This window comes from Copadichromis virginalis, linkage group LG2 (assembly GCF_057382275.1).
Source record: "Copadichromis virginalis isolate Kocher_CV1m ecotype Utaka linkage group LG2, C_Virginalis_male_GT1.1, whole genome shotgun sequence".
NCBI classification, from domain to species: Eukaryota; Metazoa; Chordata; class Actinopteri; order Cichliformes; family Cichlidae; genus Copadichromis; species Copadichromis virginalis.
Genome location: NC_140619.1, coordinates 35,299,993 through 35,315,557, shown reverse-complemented (window position 1 = coordinate 35,315,557; position 15,565 = coordinate 35,299,993).

The following is a 15,565-nucleotide window of genomic DNA, read 5'->3' as shown; positions in this document are numbered from 1 at the left end:
GGCAACCAACTCTCGTCTGTGTGCTGCCCAGGATGACCCTTCTCCTCTTTCCCCCTCTTCTCATCCTCTTTTTGCAAATAATGTCAAGGGTCTTTAATTTCTAAAATGATTTGTGAACTCTTCCTGCTCCTCTTGTTTAAAATGTGCTCTTCAGATGTTGAGAAATGCAAAGCAATGTTGTTACATGTGTTGCACTGTAGTCCAATAAAATCCATGTGCTGTTTATATACAGTGGCACTGGGACTGAACATAACCTAGTGCAACCAAGTGCACCCACTTGACACACCCACATACACACAGGCACATTAACTTTGAAACAAGCTATCGTTCTCTTTCCCTTGGCCTGGAGGAGACACAACAAAATAAAAGATTTCTTCCAATTACTAGGGGCCTTTCTCAATCTCCTGTTGAGAGACTGATTATCAGCACTCACAGTTTCAGGCACCTCCCATGCTCACCATCTCTGTTCTTACCATCATCATCAGACATTTTACATTACCTATTGTGCTTAATAGTTATGAAAAGAAAAGAAAGCAAAGAACAGGAAAATACACACAACTATATGGATAAAATTCAGAATAATTCATAATCAGTGAGTAGAAGAGTTATCCCTATTTTTATACATGATGATGCATTAAAGGCTAAAAAAATTATAATAATAAAAAAATTTATTAACTACGTTGTGGTTCCCAACCTTACTTGATAACTCCCTGTTACTCCAGGAAGATTTGGATGAGTATTTTCCATGAGCATGAAGTTCCGATGCCAAGAATGCCTGATGTTACGTCTCAGCTTCCATTTACCAAAAATAATTCATCAGCTATGTTTTTCCCTCTCATTCATGGTGAACTACTGGTATAAAGTGCTTGGCTTTGGGTTTTGCTAAAATGGAAAGAGTCTTAAATATTACATTTTACACATCATAACTGTTGATAATTCCCATGTTTACATCAAAATAATAAAAATATCCAAAGAATTTGGTTATCATTTGTTTATAGTGATACACAATGTATTGCTTAGCAATAGTTCAGCAGCAATATCTTAATACTGATTAAGACAGCTGTTTGCTTAAGCTGCAGTTATTGATGTGCTGATCTCGTAACAAATTAAATTTTGAACAGGGAAATGCAGAAGTTCTCTTAATCATAAAATCAGCATGCATTTTTTTGAAATGAACATGATTAACCTCCTAAGACCCGAACTCTTCCACGGCATGCATTTTTAATTTCTCTTTCATATTTGGTCATATTGGGGCCCAATGAATATAAAAACAAAGAATTACCAGATTTTTTTTTTTTACCTTATTTTTGTTTTTAAGAAAAATAAGAGCCACATATGAGGATATTTGTTAGAAATGTTGATAGAACAGTAGCAGTATAATGTCCTCGTAAGTGGATATCAGACCATTGTAGAGCAGAATTGAGTATTTTGGTCTAAATAACCCAAAATGTGATGTCCACGTACGTGGACGGCAGGTCCTAGGAGGTTAAAGTACATTTGTTGACATAAGGAGCATAAAGGTATCCTTGCAGGCCTTTTGACAAGCTAATCATTAATGATTTTAAGTTAATGCAGTGCCTTGTTAACAGAAGTTACATATATATTATTTGGATAATATAAATATGTACAAATACAATTTCCAGCCATGAATCCTATTTTTAAACATGCAAATTTTCCACATTTTCATTTTGTTACTTAACCACAAAAAGACGAAATCAATAATGACTAATGCTCACTAAACCTATCTTGCTTTGATTGGAGGAGACAGGGGTGTCTATTTTCCAAGTCATCATCCATCTGGTTGATGTGTTTATGCTTGCCATGTATAGGTGCACAGGTATAGGTTGTTTCTGACAAATAACGAAAAATTCAGAAAGTGCACCATGGATGTTGTACAGCTATAGTGACACATGTCACTAAAAAAACTACCAAAAAGAAGGCAGAATCATTTCATCACACTTGAACAAATGAACAGCTGTCACTGCTTAAACATCTGCTGTTATTTCACTGATTAGGATGTAAGTATACTTGAAGCATGCCTCATTTTTAACACCGTAGCGCACACTCTTGCTTTTCTGCCATATGTGCCATGTAGTGTTTAATTGCTTTCTTTAACACACCAAGAGAACAAAAGAAACATTAACAGCAGAGAACAGGTTCTAAATCCATGGTGGCAAAAGTTTTCACTCAAAAATAAGTAGGCTCTGCTATTTATTTATTTAGTTCTTACTTTAAACATTATGTATCTCTACAGTATATGCTCTGTAACTTTGTGTGTGTGTATTTGTGCTTTTCTGTATTTATTCTGTAGACTCATATTACGAAAGGGTTTTACTAAATGGAAATGTTGGAAAGTCTTGTGTTTTTGTGTGGGCCTGTATTTGCAAATCTTTGTGCACAAACATACATATGTGATGCTGATTAACAGCGGGCGACGGAGATACCTTCTTCTTGCCAGCTCACCCAGTGATACTGGCAGACAGAACTGCCTCTTGGTGAAACAAGCTAAACTCTCTGCTTCCCAACGTAAACACTGAATGGCATTATGCAAATACGAGATTAGATAGTTCACTAAAAACATATTCTATGTACATATCCTGTGTAAAAAAAAAAAGAAAAAAATGGTTCAGCGGGATTAAGCTGCCATCGTAGTACTGAGGTCATTGATGTTTAGGATTTTCAAAGGGCCAACTTAAACAATAAGAGTGTGATGTCCATGTAAATTAATATTAAAATATTAGACTAACTGACATTTTTAGTGGGATATCATGTACTTAAATCAGCTTGGTTTATCTTAATTAAGTAATTTAGACAATTAATTAATTATTTAATTAATTATTACATTCCTTCAACATGGTTTACATTTTTACAAGTTCTCAGTAATAGGTGTCATTTTGAAACAAAGCATTCACTTTTTTTGTTTTTTAAATACTGACCATAACAATTTTATGTGAGCTATTTATACTGATTGTTAGGCATTTTTGTGTGTTATTTGTAAAGGTTGAGCTACCTAAAAATCATAAGCCTAAACAGCTTGATTACTGCTATGTTACCACAAACTTTGATTTCAAGCAATGTTTAAAACTACACATTTACTTATTTTAACATTTTGGCACAGGTGAAACATTTTAACCCTCACATCAATAATAAAGACATGATAAATAACTGAAAAGGCAAAGGAATGCTTGACTTCAAAGGAACGAATTGGCCACACCTGTCATTTGAAGCGACTACTTTCAGCATTTTGTATATTTGGAAAGACTTTCCCTCTCACTTGATGAAAGTTGATGAAACAGTCATTTTACTTGATTACCATCGTCCAGGCACACGTTAGCAAACAGTGTATGGCCTCAGATACACCATTTAGGAGTAGCATTTAAACCTTGTGCCTAAAATTCTGTAGTTCCCCCTTGTGATATCAAAACAAGTTCTCAAGCCAATCCTGAATCATTTTTGCCATGCAGCAATAAGCATTATGGGGTTTAAAGAGGCTCCTGCCTTTGGGGAACGCCAGTGAAACTCAAGGGATTTGTATGGGATCTGCAGTTTTCTATGAATATGTCACACTAACATTTCCATGAAAGCAGAAAACGGACTTTTCTAGCAGAACATCATCCACAGTCATGCTGCCTTGGGTCACTTGTTTCCTTCCCATAGTGCATTTTGCTGCATCTCTTCCACAGATAAATGCACATGGCTGTCAGGATGATGTCAAAGAAAATGTGATACAGCCATGGTCCGTAGTCTAGTGATGACGTTTGTGTACCATTTAAAAGCATTTTCAGAGCAAGACAGGGGTCAGCCTGAGTACTCTGGCTAGACTGTTGCTTCATAGATATGCTTGTACCGCCATTTGCTCCCCATACGCATTAATGAGCCCATGACCCTTCCGCTGTCCGTATTTAACCACTTTTTGTAGGTACTGACCAAACTCTGAACCCCCTCTTTTGTGTGTTAAGATATATCAACCTCATGCACCAGCTTTATCAATTTATTTATTTATTTATTTATTTAGGACAGTGCATGTTAATGAACATAAATGTAAAAAAAAATTACATGAATGTAAACATACCAGATTATAGCCAAGGGCTAATTTCCATCTGTTTCCATCAATCATGTTTGGCTTTGCTTTTCAGTGACATCTGGTAAAATGGAAAAACACTAGAATCATTAAGATGGTCATTTTGATTCTTTTGGCATTTTAAAATTATGTAATTCTGTTAGAAAAAAACGCTATCATGTATTTTGTGACTTTTCCTAAATGGGTTTATTCGTCATCTGGTGAATTTTTGGTCTGTGTGGGTTACAAAGAAAAAATGACAACGATTTGATGACAGTCATTTTGACCTTCATAGAAATTGATGTAAAAAGCTCTGCTCAGCCGTCACAGCAAGCCTGGTTGCTGAGCAACACGTATAGTTTAAACAAATTTAGAAATGAAGGCCACTATATCATGACCCATAGCTAGCTTGATGTCATTGATAGATAAATATATAAAGGGCTAGAGTTAGATAATGGACAAAAAATTATTACAGGGCTGAATGGGTCTGGGATGGTCGGGGAAAAGTCGAGCAGAATGGAAAATCGGAAAGCGGACAGGTTGCTGTCTGTACAAAGCAGTGGGGAACCTTAGTTCAACCAAGCACAGTACAGACTGTGGGAAACTAATCGAAAGCAAGTAAAGGGTGAAATCCAGAGCAGACCGACTGAATCAGGCCTCAGAAGCAGAGCTAAGAAGGTGAATGGCTGAAGACTGGGATGGAGCAGAGTGGATGAGGGATAACAGAGGCCATCAGTCTGGTGATGCTGAGGCACTGATGTACAGTGGGAAAAACCTTCGCTCTTCTAATTTTATAATAATTTTTAAAAATGTGTCCCTTATTTTGTTGTTGCAAACTATAATGTAAGTTTTAAAATGTGGTCAATGACCTATTCAGTCTGTTTCACAGTGAAATTCAAATGTATGTTTTTTGTTGTAAGTCCTGTGATCTCATTTGTATGTGATACAAACACACCGCAACAACGTGATGGTATACATGCTACTAAACTGATGGAACTCATCATTATACCATGGTGTTAGTGTGTGTAGCCATTTACCTGACCATTTGCCAGGTTTCAAAACTGGCGTGTTTGATTCTTGCAAAGGTGTTGCTCTCATGACTTATTCAGTAACATCGCTCCCCGGCCAATCAGTGGCATGCAGGCTGTAGATGTCACATTCTCGGCTCAACTCAGGTCACTTGGAACACCAGCCAAGTAGATACTAAAAAGTACCTGGTACCAGGTACTACCGCCTAATTTAAAACCATAAAAACTGAGCGTGGTCAAGCTGAGCCAAACAGGTACTAGTAGAAAGAGGCCTCAAGTGGCAACACCTCAACAGGTACCAAAGTATTTATATTTAAATAAATAAATACAGTAAAACAGTAATGAAAGGGAAAAGACTAGTAGTTTATTTCATGTGAGCAATTTTGCAAGACCAAGTTACTGTGTTTGCATTGCAGGATCAGTTGTCAGATATAAGATGCTAACCCTAAACCTACAACCCTTAAAAATCTAACCCAACCCTTAATTCCCTGATGTAACCCTATCCCTAAAGCCAGAACTTCTATAGGCAAACAGTAAATATCTCTATTTATATTTTACAATTAAATTGATTTTTTCCCTCTCAGTTTTAGCTAGAATACCATATGGAAACTTTACAAATTTATTACAATTTATTGTTTGATAGCGCTGAAGTTTGGTTATGCGTTTTGGCAAAGCTGTGTGTGTCTTAATTCATTCTGCAAACAAATACATCCACTTTATTATACACTCAACAAAAATATAAACGCAACACCTTTGTTACTGCTCCCATTCCCCATGGGATGGACGTAGAGACCTAAAATTCATTCCAGATACACAATATAACCATCCCTCCCAAACAGTGGTCACAAATCAGTCCAAATGTGTGGTAGTGGGCACATCTGCCATATTGAGATAATCCATCCCACCTCACAGGTGTGCCACATCAGGATGCTGATCTGACATCATGAGTAGTGCACAGGTGTACCTCAGACTGCCCACAACAAAAGGCCACCCTGGAATGTGCAGTTTTTTGCGCTATTGGGGGTCTGGGGACCCAGAACCGGTCAGTATCTGGTGTGACCACCATTTGCCTCATGCAGTGCAACACATCGTCGCATGGAGTCTATCAGATTGTCAATTGTGGCCTGTGGAATGTTGGTCCACTCCACTTCAATGGCTGTGCGAGGTTGTTGGATATTCGTGGGAACTGGTACACGCTGTCGTATACGCCGGTCAAGCACATCCCGAACATGCTCAATGGGTGACATGTCCGGTGAGTATGCTGGCCATGCAAGAACTGGGACATTCTCAGCTGCCATCTGCCCTGAACAATGTGAATCATGATTCATCCGTGAAGCGCACACCTCTCCAACGTGCCAGACGCCATCGAATGTGAGCATTTGCCCACACAAGTCTGTTACGGCGACGAGCTGGAGTCAGGTCAAGACCCCGATGAGGACGACGGGCATGCAGTTGAGCGTCCCTGAGACGGTTTCTGACAGTTTGTGCAGAAGTTGTTTGGTTGTGCAAACCAATTGTTCCAGCAGCTGTCTGGGTGGCTGGTCTCAGACGATCTTGGAGGTGAACCTGCTGGATGTGGAGGTCCTGGGCTGGTGTGGTTACACGAGGTCTGCGGTTGTGAGGCCGGTTGGATGTGCTGCCATATTCTCTGAAATGCCTGTGGAGACGGCTTATGGTTGAGAAATGAACATTCAATGCACGGGCGACAGATCTGGTTGACATTCCTGCTGTCAGCATGCCAATTGCACGCTCCCTCATTGCTTGTGGCATCTGTGGCATTTTGCTGTGAGACAAAACTGCACATTCCAGGGTGGCCTTTTGTTGTGGGCAGTCTGAGGTACACCTGTGCACTACTCATGATGTCAGATCAGCATCCTGATGTGGCACACCTGTGAGGTGGGATGGATTATCTCAATATAGCAGATGTGCCCACTACCACACATTTGGACTGATTTGTGACCACTGTTTGGGAGGGATGGTTATATTGTGTATTTGGAATGAATTTTAGGTCTCTACGTCCATCCCATGGGGAATGGGAGCAGTAACAAAGGTGTTGCATTTATATTTTTGTTGAGTGTAATACTGTTACAAGGAACAAAAGTGACTCATGCACAAAACTCAGTACTTTACAAATCACTTGCAAAAACAAACACTGCATTCAAAACAATGTTATCTCTTTCAAGAAGAAAACACATAAGAGTAGACATGTCTAAGAACACCAGTGTTGTTAATAGAAAATACTATGATGAGCAAAAAACAAGACTGCTAACCTTATCAGCAGGCCTTTAATATCTTGCTGTAGCCTGTGGTAAACTTGTTTCATATTTAAGTGATAGAACATATTATTTATTCCAGAAATGTCAGCAAAGAAGTTGGTTATGTAAAACATCATTTATATAGCGATGAGTGAAATTTATAAAAACTCCATCTACATCATCTCATTACAATGTAGCCACAGAATCCCACAGAATCACAGGTAATTCTTTTCCTGGCCAAGCAGTGATGAAAGTATTGCCTGATGTAACAAATCCAGCCTTAGTATGCTTCAGTAGTTAAATCCCCTCATGAGTCTTCATTGTTTGTAGGAGTGGTATGCACTCATGGGGATTGTTCCTTCCAGCAGAATGCTGAAAACTTACACTCAAAAGATTTGATAAATTGCACACATGCTATGGAATGAAATACAGGACAATGTGCATATCCGATGGACCAGTTATATAGTAGAACAAGCTGGGAAAGAGTTTATATCATGTAACGTAGTTAAAGAACATGGGCTATCACAGTAGCTAGGCTAAGAAGAGAGAGCAAAAAGAGAGCAAAATTATGGCTTCATGTTGAGAATGACCACCACAGATGTGATGTTTCCTTTGAGAGTGTTGATGGAGAACTATAGAGATTAGTGCCAGGGATGACGTGTGACAGAAGGATAGCAGCAAGGCGGGAGGAAATGGGGAAGACTACGTAGAAGGTTCATGGATGTAGTGAAGTAGGATATGCAGAGGGTTCACGTGACAGAAGAGAATGATAGCGATAGGGTGAAAGGGAGGCAGATGTCCTACTGTGGTGACCAAAGGGAGCAGCTAAAAGAAGAAGAGGTCTGAGTATGTGCATAACTATTCACTATCTAAGTTCGTCATTTATAATAAGTCACACTGTTGACAAGACAAATCAAAATAAAATAATCAGTCAGAGTGATAGTGTGAAAGCTATTTCCACAGTAGTACACCACTTGTATAAACAGAGACAGTCACTTAGCGAGAAAAGAATAATATGACACAGAAAGCACAACAAAGCTGCAATTGGAGGGAGAGAGAAAGTGATCGTGCATAAGAGATAAGAGCAGGAGATAGCAGAGAAGAGAGCCATGAGAGAAACTGAGAAGGCATTGTGACTATGTGAAAAGGGGGGAGGGAAACAGTGTAGAATATTGAGGGATGAAAGAGCTCAAAATAAATGGGTTGGAAAGACTCTCATTGTAATTTTTTGGATCAACAGTACTAATAATCCAGGCATCATGACTGGACCAAGCTTAAGTATGGGCTAGCTATTACTCACAGTTACTAAAAAGTGTAACTGTTACATCCTGTTTTAGTAATTTCCCATCATTAAAGTGAGCAGTTTACCTTTAAGTTTGGGTTTTGATGTGATAACTTTAACCAAAATATTAAAAACATCAGGGATATATCCAAAATCAAGTAAGTATTGCCAATGTAAGAAGGGAAAGAGAATTCAGTGGAAAAACCTGTTGATGAAAATCATCAGCAGTAAGAAGGCACTACTTGAAAACTGAGAACTACTTTTTCTTTCTTGAAAGGTCATAGCTGTAATGAGAGTCATACTGAGTTAGTATTCTCTTTCATATCTATAGATGTGTTTGTTTTCCTTTCTTAATGTTCTTAATCTTTTTGGTGGACACATCTAATACCAGTACAGGGATTAAGATGGTACAGATACAGCAGATTTTTTTCTGAGTTGGGAAACCAGCAACATCCTTGCTGCCTTTACAGAATTGTTTTGATTCTTATGGCCAGCCTGTGATTAAAAAAAGAGGATAACCTTGGATGTAGCTTTATATTTGCCCGTTTTTCACTGTAAACTTCCTTTCACTCTTTTATGTTCCCCCTCAGCTTTCATGTCTTTAAATCCTCACACCATTCTCCTGCCATATATTTGATGTCAAAACCACGAATTTGCAAGGATATAATATGCAGAAGAAGAAATAGATTTCTGTCTTTTTTTTTCTTAGCCTATTCCACCAACATGATAAGGGCAGCAGTATTGATTAAATCCCTGACCTCGTCTTGTGCATGTCAGTCCTACAGGATATTAAAGCTGCACTTTTATTTTTGACTAGGACACGCATCATAGATGGCATCTTCAGCATCTTCTGTTTTAGTCTTGTTGTTTACCACTGATAAATGTTCAGTGTGATATCAAAACATTATGACACATTTCATGTGTCCTCACTCTGTAATTTTTCTCAGATATTCTGAAAATATCCGCTCACATCTGTCTGATCAGGCATCTTACAGTTAGATTGGATTAGTTGTCATCAGAGGTGGGACCAAGTCATTGTTTTGCAAGTCTCAAGTAAGTCTCAAGTCTTTATCCTCAAGTCTCAAGTCAAGTCTCAAGTAATGTCAGGCAAGTCAGAGTCGAGTCTCAAGTCACTGGTGTAAAAGTCCGAGTCAAGTCACAAGTCTGAAACTTTGAATTTCAAGTCCTTTCGAGTCTTTAAAAAAAAAAAAAACGAAAAAATAATGTTGCAGTTATATGCTAAATGTAAATATTAGACCATGTAATTTTAAAATCTGTGTTTTTCTCAACACATGACAAAATAGTGAACTTAGAAAATATACACAAATTGTGAAATTGCACCTCTTTAAAATGCAGCTCAATTAAACCTAGCTCCAAGAATAATTTTCACCGACAGTTCTGAGATAAGCTGCATGTTATTCTTGGATGCGGTTGTAGGACCAGCTTTAAAATCGCATGACAAAAATATCATACACATTAAAAAAAAACTGTATCACCAACATAGCCTGGACAACATTTGCTAGTTAGATGAAGTCAGCTATCTCATCTTAGCATATTTATATGCATATTTATAATCATACGGTTCTTGGAGTGAGTGCATACACTCATGAAGTTTAGTAACTTCAGGTCACTGCAACAAGCCCAGGTACAGTTTACCGACAGATGGGTGCAGGACCTTGAAATGCACCGTGTAGAACGAAAGACCATCGTACGTATCATAAGTTTACCAGTCTCACAAATCGTCGTCATAAATATACATTCCTTAACCGTTTATTAATAGGACCTTTGAGCTCAACGGTAATTAATTAGTAGTGGAAATAATTTCTGGTAGCATCACAGAAATGTAGCAGTGACAACAATATTGTATGCTGTAATCGTACTGGGCAATTAGTGATACAAAAAACCTGTTTTATCCTGTGAATAAAAGCATATGTTTTTGTCAATGTACCATAATAACAGAAGCGAAACGCAATATTGTGTCAGGACAATTCACTATTTATGCACAATAAATAAAGGAGCATAGCACGACAATTTCTGTTCAGCGCCAGACTTGCTTGTAACCTATAGCACCAATTATGTTATGAAAATGACGTATTAACTACTAAAAGACACTGACCTTCGTGTAAATGCTTGGAGCAGACTAACCTGTGAGCTGGAGTGTTCTGGGACGTTATATTTGATCTTTGAATGGCTGCCATCCGTCGCATCTTTGTTACTTCGGAAACATGGCTCGAACAATTTCTCTTCAACGACGTAATCCGATAACAACCGATCTCTTTACCCGTCGGCTTCCCGTGGCTGTCATGCGACCGGCTATTGCAGTTAATAACACAACAGCTTCTTGACATTTTTGTGTTTCTTTTTATGGCTGTATAACTGATTTTAATTGAAAGCCTGCGTGCGCTAGTACCGCTTGCCACGAGTTCCCAGAATCCTTTGCGGTTCTACCCGTGAATGACGTCACATTTTCAATCGCTATATAATATGCATGTTAAATTTTATATTTGGGGTAAAATATCAAGTCTTTTCAAGTAAACCGGTTCAAGTCCAATTCAAGTCCCAAGTCATTGGTGTAAAAGTCCAAGTCAAGTCACAAGTCTTAGAACATTTTTTCAAGTCAAGTCTAAAGTCATAAAATTAATGACTCGAGTCTGACTCGAGTCCAAGTCATGTGACTCGAGTCCACACCTCTGGTTGTCATTACTTTTTGCTTTTTTTTTATTTATTATTCCTTATGTCTCATATATCATTTGATAAATGTGTTCCATGGTAATAGAAGTAATGGAGGACCAACAAAAACATCCTCACACAGCTGTTTACCAAATGCTGTGCTATTAAGTAGCAGAATAGAGGAAGAATACATTTATGCTGCAGGTTTAATGCATATTGGATGCAGCTGCTCCCTGCATGCCAATTCTTAGTCTCTTATTATTGCTGGGCTGCATTATAAAAGAGGTGAGTGCTGCTTGCCTGACTCGCTCACTCCTAGTTACATAACACCTGACCTCATCCACTGCAGTGAGGCAAGAGCTGGGATTCCCTCCTGCACGTGGAAATAAGCAGTGGGGAGAAAGGAGTGAGACAGAGAGGAGGAAGGGGGAAAACCATGTTGCATAAAGAAAATAAGGGTGGTCACTGATGCAAGGAGAATGTAATAGAAAGGTTTACTCACATCCCTTCAAAATGCAGATTAAATGTCATCATCCTAAATGGATTCTGTTAACTAAAACAACACCAAGAAATGAGTAATAGTTGATTCTTGACTCTAATGGACATCTTTAATATACTTTGTTCAGTATGAGTGACTGACCGTGGAAATTCAATAATAAGAAGGGGTGATTCACAGTGATGGAGATGACAAAGTGAGTAGTTAACCATGGGAATAGTGAGCCAAGTGTTTCCTATGGTCCTGAGGGCTCAGCTTGGCTTTCTATGACCGGTTTGATTGATGTGTGTTTCATTGTACTGAAGCAACTCCAGCTGGAACAGGTAAAGAAGTAGTGACAGAAAAAATTGGAAGATTGTTTTTGTTTTTCAAATGTACCACAGTTGCATAACACCTCATGCCAGTTATTTGGACAGCTATTGAATGAATCCAATTAAACAAAACAACAAACAAACAAAATTGACTTTAAGACAGAAAAATAATTGATGATGTAAGAATGGATAAAATTTATTTATATAGCAATCTGGTTGCAAAGTGTTCCAGAGACTTACACAGAGCCCCAAAGACAGCAATATCTGTTGGATATAACACAGGAAGAGTTTTAATTGCATACTATGTTCACATGGACCTCACAAAAATGTTTCAGCATGTCCCATATTCATGAAATGTTCACACATTTTTTTTTTTTAAGAAAATGATGTAACATCTTTTTTCTTTGGCATGGTGTGGAGGAGAGTGCCTGAAAAGACAAAAGACAGTGAGGACATGACCTCGGATAGTGGTTGCTATTTGAACCTGCAATATCAAAGTGGATGAAATGTTTCTGATCCACTTCTCATACATAAGTTCTCAAACAACTAACATATGTTGTTTTTCCCATGCAACGGTAAACTCTCACAACAATCAGACAATAAAAGAAAAGCAGGAATAAAAATATAGCTGGTCTTTTATCCATTACGTCCCCTGTTGTGATATAGTCAATGCTGGGTTTCTTATTCAAAAAGATACTGTATCACATGTCACTTGTTACATTTCTTAAAAGTGATGCAGTGCATTACTTATTTATGTTACTTGTTGAAGAAAGTAATTTGTTACATTACTCATTACTTTCTCGTTCCTCCGTAAAATCATCTCAAATGCATTGTTACAGAATTACTAGTTAACAATGAAAACCTTAGGCTACTGTTGCACACCGACACAAATCCCTATCTGGATAAGGACATGCATACAATCTTTCTTTTAGTGTTTATTTAGGAACACAAAGCCGACAACACAAAGCAAAGTTGAAAACCAGCCCAAAGAGACTTTAAAGTGATCAGCGCAGTGTTTCTACTTTAGAAACGTGAAACAAAAGTAAACAATGTGAAGCGTAATGTGTAATGTGATGACAATAATGTGTTGCTTTGTAACATGTTACATCCAGCATCCATCTTTTTTAATTGTTTAATACTGTGCACAATTTAAAAGATGTATATTATCACACCTTTTGAGAATCATTTTGTCTAATGTACATAAAAATAGGCCTTCTAAAGATTGTCTAATGTATATAAAATCAGACCTTTAAAAGATGGTATTATACATTTTATGTTAATTAGCTGCACAAAAAGATGATCTAACATCTTTGACAAGAAACATCAGGCTTTGGTGTCAGTTCCTCAGTTTAAAGAGGAAGAGCTTCATGCCAGATAACATTTTCCACTGACATTTAATTATCCTTCAGGGAGAAATGCATTTTTAATGAGCTGGAGATAGAAGCTGTCTCTAGACTTTAACCTTAATAGACAAAGAGACAAAACAGCCACAAGGAAATACTGTAATTTATTTTAATTTTTGCTGGTTTTGTGCAAAAATGACACCAGGCATTTAGTGATCACATCCTAATCACATGCAACAACAAGAAGATCATGTGGATTAATTGCTAAACTAGTGTTTCCTTATGTGTATTGACCTTATGTGGGTTTCCTGTCCCTTTTTTATTTGTTCCATTTCCACTTTTTTTTTTTACTTTAACTTAACTTTAACTAATTCTCAAATCACTTCAAAGAGCGCTCTTATAATATCTTAAAGCTGAGAATATAAAATCACATTAATGAGGACTTTGTCAAACCTTAAGAAGTGAAATGTACCACCTTTATTCACAGCTTATATAAAGTTATCTTTTGTGCATGTGTTGCTGTATTTTTATCCCCTTCAGACTTAATCCAGTTTTCCTTGTGCCTTGAGAATAGGTATGCCAGAAACCTGTACTCTGTTGTTGCAGCTGCATGTAGAGCACGCTTTAAACTAAATTCAAATTTCCGTGTTTCAAATGTTCCAAAATGCCATTCACTGCCAGTTTTAAATAAGCTATAGAAGTAACGGTATCAACTCCCATTTATATAAGCATTTCACATTTTACTGATGACTCAAAGCACTTTCCATGTGGTGTTTTATTCTATATGCTTTAAGCCTTCATCTACTTCAACTCAATGGACAATTGAGAATCATCAGTGAATTTAACATGCATGTCTTTGGACTGGAGGAGGAAGCTGAAGTACCCAGCGAGAGCCCATGCAAGCACAGGGAAGGATCCATGGAGTATATCACTGTGAGGTGGCGGTCCAATACTGCTGTGAAACTAACCTGGCCAGCATTAAAAAAAAGACAAAAATTATGTTAATGCTGACTATAATTAAAATAAAACTACGCTATTACACATTTTCAAATTTAAATTTAAATTCCCATGCTGCGATAAACACTTTAAAAACACAAATACTTACATTTTGTGACCAGCTGGCATGACCAAAACAAGGACATAACCCCAGCAGTACATGGGAAGTTGGCAAACATTATAAACTATTATAGAACTAAACAGGTATTTTGCTAGCTGGTGCATTTACCTCTTGGAACAAACATTCACACCCACACATGTATGCACATATAATATGGTGTGACTGTGTGGCAGGCCAAACATTGTTTCTCCTTACATTGTCCCTAATTCACATCCAAAGCTGCTCAGTGTTACTAACTGGAGATTATTCATGAAATAATGGATTGTTCTCTTTGTCTGGATTATGGTTATGTTAATCTGACTTTCCTGACTGAGACTGAAATATGTGACTCTTGTTGGTGGGTTAAATCGCTTTGGAGCTTTTCTGATGCTACATTGACCATCTTTTTTTCTCTCTTTAGTCTAATTGCTCATAATGTATTATGCAGTCTTTGACATACAGGTGGACTGCGTGCAAAACATAAACCCAGTGCAAATGATGCCAGGTAAAACATCCAGAAGGTCATGATGTACAGCAGACAGATGTGCAAATTAATACACCATTACTGGATTTTACAAACATTGCTTAGATGGGACAAAGGGTTTTAAAAAATGGATTTTCCATCAGCTTTTGTGTAATTTGGCATACTGTGTGGTCTAATTCTGTTATCTAATTCTGAAAAAATGCATTATGCTGTAACTAAAAGCTTAGATGATGACGCAATTTTCCTGTTTGCTAGCCTTGAAAGTAGCAACACAGTTTTTCGGTAATACTCGGTAGGTGTGGTTGTTTCCAAGGTTATTTAAGAACTTGCCAGAATTGCTCTGGTAACTAAGATCATCCTATTAGCTTTCTGTTCATGTAATTCCAGATTAACTCAGGTCAGTTACCTACTGTAAGATATTAAGGGTTTGAATACAAATCGAAAAAGCTGCCTGCCTTTCTTTCTTTCTTTCTTTCTTTCTTTCTTTCTTTCTTTCTTTCTTTCTTTCTTTCTTTCTTTCTTTCTTTCTTTCTTTCTTTC